Source organism: Tamandua tetradactyla, chromosome 7 (assembly GCF_023851605.1).
Source record: "Tamandua tetradactyla isolate mTamTet1 chromosome 7, mTamTet1.pri, whole genome shotgun sequence".
Classification (NCBI taxonomy): Eukaryota; Metazoa; Chordata; class Mammalia; order Pilosa; family Myrmecophagidae; genus Tamandua; species Tamandua tetradactyla.
This window is the reverse complement of record NC_135333.1, coordinates 45,675,855-45,687,985: the sequence shown is the minus strand read 5'-3', so window position 1 is coordinate 45,687,985 and position 12,131 is coordinate 45,675,855. Positions and strand designations below refer to the sequence as shown.

Sequence of the window (12,131 nt, the reverse complement as noted above, 5' to 3'; positions counted from 1 at the left end):
GCTACCTAATTCATTCTACGAAGCCAACATCACCTTCATACCAAAGCCAGACAAAGATATTACAAAAAAAAAGAAAACTACAGGTCAATCTCTCTAATGAACATAGATGCAAAAATCCTCAACAAAATTCTGGCAAATCGAATCCAGCAACACATTAAAAGAAGCATACATCATGATCAAGTAGGATTCATCCCAGGTATGCAAGGATGGTTCAACATAAGAAAATCAATTAATGTAATACACCATATCAACAAATCAAAGCAGAAAAACCACATGATCATCTCAACTGATGCAGAAAAGGCATTTGACAAAATTCAACATCCTTTCCTGTTGAAAACACTCAAAGGATAGGAATAGAAGGGAACTTCCTCAACATGATAAAGGGAATATATGAAAAACCCACAGCTAACATCATTCTCAATGGGGAAAAACTGAAAACTTTCCTCCTAAGATCAGGAACAAGACAAGGATGTCCACTATCACCACTGTTATTCAACACCGTGTTAGAAGTTCTAGCCAGAGTAATTAGACAAGAAAAAGAAATACAAGGCATCAAAATTGGAAAGGAAGAAGAAAAACTCTGACTGTTTGCAGATGATATATACTATAAGTCGAAAACCCTGAAAAATCCACAACAAAACTACTAGAGCTAATAAATGAGTACAGCAAAGTGGCAGGTTACAAGATCAACATTCAAAAATCTGTAGTGTTTCTATACACTAGTAATGAACAATCTGAGGGGGAAATCAAGAAACAAATTCCATTTACAATTGCAACTAAAAGAATAAAATACTTAGGAATAAATTTAACTAAAGAGACAAATGACCTGTACAAAGAAACCTACAAGAAATTGTTAAAAGAAATCACAGAAGACCTAAATGGATGGAAGGGCATACTATGTTCATGGATTGGAAGACTAAATATAGTTAAGATGTCAATTCCACCTAAACTGATTTTCAGATTCAATGCAATACCAATCAAAATCCCAACAACTTACTTTTCAGAAATAGAAAAACCAATAAGCAAATTTATCTGGAAGGGCAGGGTGCCCCGAATTGCTAAAAGTATACTGAGAAAAAAAATGAAGTTGGAGGTCTCACACTACCTGACTTTAAGGCATATTATCAAGCTATGGTGATCAAAACAGCATGGTACTGGCATAAAGATAGATATATTAACCAATGGAATAGAATAGAGTGTTCGGATATAGACATTAGCAAAAGCTAACGTCATCTATGGACATTTGATCTTTGATAAGGCAGTCAAGCCAACTCACCTGGAACAGAACAGTCTCTTCAATAAATGGTGCCTAGAGAACTGGATATCCATATGCAAAAGTGTGAAAGAGGATCCATATCTCATAGCCTATACAAAAGTTAACTCAAAATGGATCAAAGACCTAAACATTAGATCTAAGACCATAAAACTGCTAGAAGAAAATGTAGGGAAATATCTTATAAATCTTATACTTGGAGGCAGTTTTCTAGACCTTACACTCAAAGCAAGAGCATTGAAGAAAGAAAGAAAGAAATGGGAATTCCTCAAAATTAAACACTTTTGCACATCAAAGAACTTCATCAAGAAAGTGAAAAGACAGCCTACCCAATGGGAGACAATATTTGGAAATGACATATCAGATAAAGGTCTAGTATCCAGAATTTATGAAGCGATTGTTCAACTCAACACAAAAAAGACAGACAACTCCATTGCAAAAGAGGCAAAAGACATGAACAGACACTTCTCAGAGGAGGAAATAAAAATGGCCAAAAGGCACATGAAGAGATGTTCAACTTCCCTGGCCATTAGAGAAATGCAAATCAAAACCACAATGAGATATCATCTCACACCCACCAGAATGGCCATTATCAATAAAACAGAAAATGACAAGTGCTGGAGAGGATGTGGAGAAAGAGGCACACTTATCCACTGTTGGTGGGAATGTCAAATGGTACAACTGCTGTGGAAGGCAGTTTGGCGGTTCCTCAAAAGCTAAAAACAGAATTGCCATATGACCCGGCAATACCATTGTTAGGTATCTACTCAGAGGACATGAGGGCAAGGACACAAATGGACATTTAAACGCCAGTGTTTATAGCAGCATTATTTACAATTGCCAAGAGATGGAAACAGTCAAAATGTCCATCAACAGACGAGTGGCTAAACAAACTGTGGTATATACATACGATGGAATATTATGCAGCTGTAAGACAGAATAAAGTTATGAAATATGTAACAACATGGATGGACCTTAAGGACATTATGCTGAGTGAGATTAGCCAGAAACAAAAGGACAAATACCGTATGGTCTCACTGATATGAACTGACTTTAGTGAATAAACTTAGAGAATTTCGTTGGTAACAGAGACCATCAGGAGATAGAAATAGGGTAAGATATTGGGTAATTGGAGCTGAAGGAATACAGATTGTGAAACAGGACTGAATATAAAAACTCAGAAATGGACAGCACAGTACTACCTAACTGTAATACAATTATGTTAAAACACTGAATGAAGTTGAATGTGAGAATGATAGAGGGAGGAGGGCTGGGGGCACAAACGAAATCAGAAAGAAAGATAGACGATAAAGACTGAGATGGTATAATCTAGGAATGCCTAGAGTGTATAATGGTAGTGACGAAATGTACAAATTTTAAAATGTTTTTTTCATTAAAATGAAAATAGGAAGAACAAAGGAATGTCATTACTGCAGGGTGCTGAAAATAGATGGTAATTAATATTTAAAAATTTTAACTTACTGTGAGACTAAAGCAAAAAAATGTTTATTTGGTACAAAATTTATATTTTGACTAGTGCATTTCCTAATATAACTTATGTAGACAGCTTAAGTGAACACCCTAAGTACATGGAACCTTGAGTAGGACATGAGATTTTGTGGGTTTATCCAGAGTGATGCCCCAATAAATCCTAGCGTGATTTGAACAGTGAATTAAAAAGTATTTGCAACGTCCCTTTTGGGGAATGGTGAGAATGGGGGAAAATTCAACTTCCCCAAGTTGAATTCTTGATATTCTCAAAGCAGTGTGGACAACCAAAGCTATAGGCCAAGCCCCCAGTCTTGGGGTTTGTTCATATGAAACTTAACCCCACAAAGGATAGGTCAAGTCTACTTAAAATTAGGCCTAAGAGTCACCCCCAAGAGAACCTCTTTTGTTGCTCAGATGTGGCCTCTCTCTCCAGCCAACACAACAAGCAAACTCACCACCCTCCCACTGTCTACGTGGGACATGACTCCCGGGGGTGTGGACCTTCCTGGCAATGTGGGACAGAAATTCTGTAATGAGCTGAGACTCAGCATGGAGGGATTGAGAAATCCTTCTTGACCAAAAGGAGGAAGAGCGAAATGAGACAAAGTGTCAATGGCTGAGAGATTCCAAATAGAGTTGAAAGGTTATTCTTATGCATTAAGTAGATATCACCTTGTTATTCAAGATGTAATGGAGAGGCTGGAGAGATCTGCCTGAAAATGTAGAGCTGTACCTCAGTAGCCATGTTTCTTGAAGATATAATGATAAAGCTTTCACAATGTGACTCTCTGATTGTGAAAACCTTGTGTCTGATGGTCCTTTTATCTACCTTGTCAATAGACGAGTAGAAGATATGGAATAAAAATAAATAATAGGAGGAACAAATGTTAAAATAAATTTAGTTTGAAATGCTAGTGACCAATGAAATGGAGGGGTAAGTGGTATGTATGTATACATTTTTTTTCTGTTTTCCTTTTATTTCTTTTTCTGAATAGATGCAAATGTTCCAAGAAATGAACATGATGAAAAAAACAAACAAACAAAAATAAATAAATAAAGCATATATCTAACCATCCAAAAATAAAAGAGTAAAATGTTACCCACACACTGAAAGAACAAAAAACCAATAGCAATTGACTGTAAGTGGGCTAAGATGTTAGAATTAGCAAAGATTTCAGTGAAGCTATTATAAATACATTCAAACAATTGTAGAAACATGTTCAGGGTCACGGTGGCTCAGCAGGCAACAATGCTCGACTGCCATGCCAGAGGACCCGGGTTCGATTCCCGGTGCCTGCCCATGCAAAAAAAAAAAAGAGAGAGAGAAAACATGTTCAGAGACTAAAGGGAAATATGATGACAATGAGTAAACAAATATAGACCCTCAACAGAGGAATATAAACTATAAAATAAAACAAAATAGAAATTCTGTAGTTGAAAAGTACAATAACGAAAATTTTAAAATTACAAGATAGACTCAACAGCAGACTTGATATGATAGAATAATTAATCTGTGTACTCAAAGATACAGCAATAACAATTACCCAGACTGAAAAACAGTTAAAAAAAAGAAAAAGAAGAAGAAAAACTTTAAGAGCCTCAGGGATCTGTGGGACAACATCAGCTATACCAACAGACATGTAATGAGGGTACTAGAAGAAAAGGGAAAGAAGACAAAGGGGCACAAAAAAAATTGTGAAGAAATGACCAAAAATTTCCCAAATGTGAAGAAAAACATGAATCTACAGAACCAAGAAGCTCCATAAGCCTGTGGTAGGGCAAACGGGAAGAGCCATGCCTGTGACATCGCAATCAAGCTGCTCTTGCCAAAGAGAGGAAGTCATAAGAGCAGCCAGAGAAAGATGACTTTCACATAGAAAGAACAATGACACATTAACAGCTGACCCAGGGGAGAAAGTGACACATTCAAAGTGCTGAAAATATATGTCAAAGAGAAAATTCTACATCCAGCAAAACTATGCTTCAAAAATCAAGGTGAAAAAAAAATAGAGATCTCAATGGAGAAAGAGAAAGTAGGGGGAAAAAAATCCCAAATAAACATTTGGAGTTGAAAAGAACAATAATTGAAAAGAAAATCTCATTAAAGGGGCTCAAAAACAGATCTGAAAGGCAGAAGAAAGAATCAGCAAACCAAAGATGAGTGAGTTTAGAATGTTTTGAAACATTCCTTTTTACTGCTGTTTATTGTTCCATTTTGTGAATCTACCACAGTTAGTTTATTCTGTGGCTGGGCTCTTTCCAGTTTGGAGTTACGATAAAACTACTATGAAGATCTCAGAAAAAGTGTTTTTGTGCAGATCCATTTCCATTTCTCCCGGCTAAATATTAGGAATTCAATTGCTAAGTCATGGGCAAGTATACGTTTAGCTTTTTAAAGACTTTTTTTCCCCAAAATCGTTGGGAAAATGCTTCTATCCCCAATGACAATGTATGAGAGTTCTATTTGCTCCATATCCTCGCCCATGGTGGGTACAGACACACCTTTTTTTCTTTCGGCAGGCTAGAATTCTGGTACTGAGCCACCATTGCACCACCTGAACACACTTTTAAGTTAGTCTGGGGATGGATAGTGGTATCTTGTTATGGTTTTAATTTGCATTTCTCTAATAATGAATGGCATTGAACACTTTCTTGTGTGCTTATAACCTGATTTCAGATGTTAAATTGTGAAAAAAAAATGTGCATCTTACAGTTCATGTAATAGAGTAACCTATATGTTATCTATAAACCCCAAATTATTTTTCATGTTTTCGCTTTTGCCAGCCTTACTGTGGCATGATTCACATCTGTTACAATATGCATATTGCAAATTTAACAACTCACCTAGATTACCAAGTGGCGTTGCTGGAAGGGTCCTTGCAAGAGGGAGGCAGAGGTGGAGCAGAAAAGACAGTGAGACGACAGGAGAGCCAGCCTGAAGTCTAGCTGTCTTTGAAGGATGAGGGAAAGGGCGACAAGCCTAGAAGGACAGGCCAGGAGCTAGGAAAGGCAAGGAACCTGCGGGAGGAACCAGCCCCGCCCACACCCCATTTCAGGGTTAGAGCCTCCAGAGCTGTGAAATAAGATACCGCATTATTTTAAGCCACTAGTTTGAGGCAATCTGTTACGTCGGCAATAGGGAACGCCTCCTCTACCCTTTCCCCCTCCTTCTCCCCCTCTCTTCCTCCTCCCCTTCCCCTCCCCCTTCTTTCCCTCCCCCCCTCCTCCATCCCCTTCTCTTCGTACTCCCTCCTCCTCCCACTCTACCTCCACCTCCATCCTCTTCTTCCCCTACCTCCTCCTCCTCCCCCCCACTCCGCCCTCCCCTCCCCGTCCGCTACCCTTATCCCGCGTAGCCTTTCTCCTCCACCCTTAGCCAAAGACTCGTCCACTCCAAGTCTAGCTCCACAGAACGGTGCTGGAGGGACGCCGGTGTGGTGGAAGGTGGAGTAAATGTCACTCTCACCATCCCGCTCCTACGGAAAGAAGCCTGCAGTGTCACGCGGAAAGAAAGGAGACAATTCAAAAGACGCGCGGGGAGAGTGCGGGAGGGCCGTGTCCTGCCCGCCCGCCCCGGGGCGCCATGGCTACGGCCTTTGCTGTAGCGCTAACCGCGGAAGAGTGGCATAGTCGTGCGGGTACCCCGCTGCCCCCCGAGGCTGCCGGTCCCTGCTAGTCCAGTGGCTCCCTCAGTGGGAAAGGTGGGCGCAAGGTGGAGGAAACAGGGGAGCCCAGGGCTTAGGCCCGTGCGGCAGAGGCTAGTCTCCCCAGCCTTGCTGAGCACCACCCTCCTCCCGCGGCTGCGTGGCCGCGCACCGCCCAGAGTACCCGGCAGGAGCCCGCAAGCGGTTCAGTTCTCCGCTCGCCCTGGCAGGTGGGCAGTGCAGGTGCGGCCCGGCGGGAGCAGGCGAGCTCTCCCCACGCAGCAGCGTCCCCAACCCTAGCCCCCCTGTAGCGGCCCGACCACCTGAGACCACGCACAGCCTGGTGCTCCTGGGAGTCCCGGCGGCGCCTTCTCAGTGCGGGTTTGGACCCCTCCGCCACTCCCGTCCCCGCCCTCCCCTGCGGCGTGACCCGGCCCGCTGCACAGTCGCGCGTCAAGGCGCCCCGGGCAACGCACCGGTCAGATGTCCAGGGCGCAGGTCATAGTTGTAGACCCAGCGGCAGGACCTACGGCTGGGGGCGGCCCATTGTTGCACCTGCCCCCAGCGTCAGGCTTGGCAGCTGTCCCTACCCCTCTCTTCTCAGAGACCGAGCCCGGGGAGCAGCGCACGCGGGCAGGTTCCCCCCCCCCGCCCCCCGCAGCCCTGCCCGTGGTCCCCACGACCCGGTCCTGCTGTGTAGGGACCCAGCAGTCAGCGATGCCAGGTTTTCAATGGTTTATAAATGTTCTGCTTCTGCACACTTTATCATCTACTCGTGATTTTCGTCATTAAATGCTTTCATGCCCTCCTTGGTTACAGCTGCTAAGGCTGAGATCACTGTTTAGTTTTGTAAACTTCTCTCTGTTCTGTTTTTGTTGTTTGGGTTTTGGTTTTGTTTTGTTTTATTTGTTTTTTGCTCGTGTAAATTGTTTTCTGTTTGTCATTGAAATGTAAGAGTGAAATATGAATACATTTCAATTTATTTCTTAATGTCAGGAATTTTGGGGAAAAAAAAACTGTAAAAGGTGGACTGGAGTTTTTTCGCTATAACTAGACATGGATGCCACAGTGAAAGCTGTAGCTTTACTTGCTGTTGCTTTGTACCTTTTCTCCCTTAAAGAACGTGGACCCTGCTTGGGTTTGAATAGAATCCTTTATTCCAGCTAAGATGCTTTCTTCTGTGTTTACCACTCTATTTTTTGATAAGCCTTTATCCTATTTTCCCTGGAATGCTGTCTTTGCTTGCAAGTGGCCTAGGCTATAGCTAGCTGACTGTGTACTTGGTTGGCTCTGGTAAAACTCAGGCACCAAAGACTTGGATTAATCTTTTCTGGGACTTGGCTGTTTAGGCACGCACTGGGGAGCAGAACACCTGTCCAGCTAGTATCCAAGTTGCTGGAAACTGCATGTCCCTTTGTCCAAGTTTGCAAATTGTAAATTAAAAACTTCAAGGACAACAACAAAAAACAATTGGCCATAATGTGAGGGTTTTGTCTGAACTTTGTATTCTATTCTATTGGTCCGTGTGCCTATTCTTATGCCAATTGTACGCTATATTGTTTCCTCTAGCTTTAAGGAAATTTTAAAAATAAGGTAGCCTAAGCCCTCCAGCTTTGTTCTTTTTTCAAATTGTTTTGGCTATCCTGGTCTTTGGAATTTCCATATAGTTTTTATTATAATCTTGTCAATTTCTACCAAAAACAAAAACAACCTCTGCTGAGATTTTGCTAAGGATTGCATTGAATCTATAGTTCAGTTCTTGGAGTATTACCATCTTAACAATATTGAGTTTCTCATCATAATCATGGTATATCTTTACATTTATTTAAGTCTTTTTGAATCAACTTAGCAATATTTTGTACTATTTATTGTATAGTACAATACAATAGGAATTTCACTTTGTGTGGGGGGTCCCTGTTTCAGTCTGCTAAAGTTGCTGGAATGCAATGGATTGGCTTTTACAAGGGGATTTATTAAGGTACAAGTTACAAGTCTAAGGCCATGGAAATGTCCAAATTAGGACATCAAGAGGATGCCTTCAATCAAGAAAGACCAGTTGTGTTCAGGTTCCTGTGCTGCAGGGGAAGGCACATGGCGACGTCTGCTGGCCCTTCTTCTTGAGTTAGTTTCAAAAATGGCTCACTCTGAATGAAAGCGAGGGGTAAGGGCTATGGTATGTATAATCTTTTTTTTTCTGTTTTTGTTTTTTTTTTTCTGAATTGATGCAAATGTTCTAAGAAATGATGAATATGCAACTATGCGATGATATTGAGAATTACTGATTATATATGTAGAATGGAATGGTCATGTTAATGTTTTTGTTTGTTGTTAATTTTTTAATTAATAAATAAATAAATTTAAAACAATACGTTTTATTTTTTAAAAAATGGCTTACTCTGCTCCTGTGGGTTCTTCTGGCTTCTGCTGGGAGTTTTCTTTCTTCAAGTATCTGTGTTTTTCTCCAACATGTCTCCCTCTTAAAGGACTCCAGGAAACAGATTAAGACTCACCTTGAATGGGCAGGGTCACATCTACATGGAAACAACTCAATCAAAAAGACCCACCCAAAATAGGTCTGCCCCACAAGATTGGGTTAAAGAACATGACTTTTCTGGGGTACCTAACAGTTTCCAACCAGCACAGTCCCCAAGACCACCCCCAGGTTCTATGATCCTCTAGGACTCACAGGATTTTGCTTATAGTTGGACTCATGGCCATGATTTATTACAGCAAAAGGACACAGAGCAAAATCAATAAAGGAAAAGGCACATGGGGTGATGTCTGGGGAACTCAAGTGCCAGCTTTCAGGGTCATCTCTGAGACTCCTCTCTGAAGGAGTCCCAAGAATGTGCTTCATTTCCCCAGCAAAGAGTTATGACAGCACATATGAAGTGCACCAACCAGGGGAGTTTATTGGAGTGGCCCAGCAGCTTTTCTTTCTATTGTGGTAAATATATGTGGTGCAAAAGTTATCATCATAACCTTTTATTTTTTGCATGGGCAGGCACCAGGAATTGAAATTGTAACCATTTTAAAGTGAACAATTCTGTGCATTTAGCATGTTCACGTGTTGTGCGTCCTTCACCACTGTCTAGATATAGAACTTTTTCATCACCCCAAATGGAAACCTCACACCCAGACATCCTCAGGCCCCCTTTCCTTGGCCCCTGGCTACCACTAACCTACTTCCTGCCTCAGAGTATTTGCCTATTCTGGGCATTTCATATAAATGGAGTCATATTACTGCCCTTTTGAGACTGGTTTCTATCACTTGGCCTAATGTTTTCAAGATCCATCTATGCTGTCACACATGTCAGTGCTGCATTCTTTTTTTGCTTGTCCATTCATCTGTTGATGGACATTTGGGTTGTTTCTAACTTTGGGCTACTATAAATAGAGCTGCTATGAATGTCATGTACTAGTTTTTGTTTGAATACCTGTTTTCATTTCTTTTGGGTATATACTTAAAATTGGAACTGCTGGCTTCTATTGTAATTCTATGTTTAATTTTCTGGGGAGCCACCACATTGTTTTCTGTTACAGATGCATTTTACGTTTTCACCAGTAATGTGTTAGAGTTCCAATTTCTCTGCATTCTTTCTAGCACCTATTTTCTGTTTTATTTTTATTTTTTAAATACAGCCATCCTGTGCTCCGGATGCTTGACATGGCGGCAGCGGGGATGATTGCAGCAGTGAAGGGAAACAGGGGCAGTGGTGGCCAGGCCGGGGCCAGCGAAGCCAGTGACAGGTGGAGGAAGAAGGGTCCAGGGCCTCTGGCCACGGTGTACCTGGTCATCTACAATGTAGTGATGACAGTGAGTGGCTCGTTATAGCAGTTGGTCTGGTCAGAGCATATCTGGCTAAGGGCAGCCATCATAGCCTTTACTACTCAATTGAAAAAACTTTGAAATTCTTCCAAACTGGAGCCTTATAGGAGATTTTACATTGTGCAATAGGAATTGCTTCATCTTCTACTGTCCTGACTTCTTTCCAGGTGATGTCAAGGGTTTTTCTAACATGGGCAGTAACACATAGCATCAAAGAGGTACAGAGTGAAGACAGTGTCCTCCTATTTGTTATTTCCTGGACAATCAAATAAATTATCCGTTATTCCTTTTAAACATTCAGTCTATGAAACCATCTGCCTTACTTCATCATATGGGCCAGGTACTTTTCATTGTACTGTACCCAATGGGAGTGTCAGGAGAACTGCTCACAATCTATACTACTTTGCCCTTTGTCCAACAGGCTGGCCTGTATTCCATCAGTTTACCTAACAGACACAATTTTTCGTTTGACTATTATGCATTCCTAATTCTGATAATGATCTCTTACATTCCACTATTTCCCCAGTTATACTTCCACATGATATACCAGAGAAGAAAGGTTCTTTCTCATACTGAAGAACACAACAAGTTTGAATAATTCCTGCTTTCCGACACCCCCACCCACAAAAAACTCTTCAGTGATGAAAAAAATGCTGCAGATTTTTTGCGTTTCCAAAACATTTCATAGAAAACAAGAACTATTTTTAAAATATTAGAAAAACAAAACAAAACCCAAAATCCAGTGTCACATGGGCCTGGGATTTTATTAAAACAAACAAACAAATTACATAAAACATCCTGGTCAGTCCATTTCAGCATGCTCTTTCAACCAAATATTCCCATTATTTACAATGATAATAGAAGGAGATTTGGTGTTTTTATATCCTCCTGTTTTCTGTCCGTATTTGATAAATAAAAACCTGTAATACTAATAAAAAAATAATAATAATAGCCATCCTAGTAGATGTGAAGTGATATCTCATCATGTTCTGATTTGCATTTCTCTAATGTCCAGTGATACTGAGCATCATCTCATGTACTTATTGGCCATTGCGTATTCTTTGGAGAAATGTTTTTACAAATCCTTTGCCCATATTGTAATTGGGTTGTCTTTTTGTTATTGAGCTGTACGAGTTCTTTATATATTCTGGATATCATAAAAAATTTTTCTTCCAATTCTGTAGGTTGTTTTTTTCACTTTCTCGTTAATATTCTTTGATGCACAAAAGTTTTTAATTTTGATGAAGTCCAGTTTATTTTTTCTTTCCTTGCTTGTTTTTAGTGCCTTGTGTAAGAAACCATTGCCAAATTCAAGTCATGAACGTTTTCCATAATATTTTCTTCTAAAAGTTTTATAGTTATAGCTCTTAAATTTATGTCTGATACATTTTGAGTTTTTTTTTTTTTAATATGGTATGAGGTAAGGGTCCAAATTCATTCTTTTACAGCTGGATAGCTAGTTGTCCTGGTGCCATTTGTTGAAGAGACTGTTCTTTCCCACCCCAGTGGACTTGGCAACCTTAGCGACCAAGGCTGCCCAGTGGGTTCCGCAGTTCCTGACTCCCCGCGGGAGAACAGGTGCCACCATAAGCCCCGCTCTACAAGAGCCTTTTAGGCTTCCTGAGCCCTGCTTATCAGTTCTGGGAATAGTGGGGATGCTCCCCAAATCCAAGTTCCCAAGTGCCAGCCAAGAGCCAACCTTGTTAACAAAAATCACAATAAAGATACAATTACGGTTAGTAATAACTATGTTTCACCAATTGTAACAAAGTTCCATACCCGCGAAAAAACGTCACTAACAGGGAGAGTAGCGAGCATGGTGGGAGAGAATATATGGATACTTTGTATCTTTAATTTACTGGGGAGCCACCACATTGTTTTCTATTGCATATGC

The 12,131-nt window shown here is 40.8% G+C and overlaps 1 protein-coding gene and 1 pseudogene across 2 annotated transcripts in view; one reads left to right on the top strand and one right to left on the bottom strand.

Moving 5' to 3' along the window:
* PPP6R2 (protein phosphatase 6 regulatory subunit 2) overlaps positions 1-5,863 on the bottom strand; it is a 215,024-nt gene extending 209,161 nt beyond the window's left edge. The window contains exon 1 of the mRNA XM_077169280.1: positions 5,609-5,863. The gene's annotated coding sequence lies outside the window, so the exon portion shown is untranslated. The remainder of the gene's footprint in view (positions 1-5,608) is intronic.
* Positions 5,864-7,028: 1,165 nt separating this feature from the next.
* LOC143689633 (very-long-chain (3R)-3-hydroxyacyl-CoA dehydratase 2 pseudogene) lies at positions 7,029-10,835 on the top strand (annotated as a pseudogene). The gene is made up of 3 exons (XR_013178865.1): positions 7,029-7,132; positions 8,429-8,581; positions 10,051-10,835. The product of XR_013178865.1 is annotated as a very-long-chain (3R)-3-hydroxyacyl-CoA dehydratase 2 pseudogene (transcript).
* Positions 10,836-12,131: the final 1,296 nt, after the last annotated feature.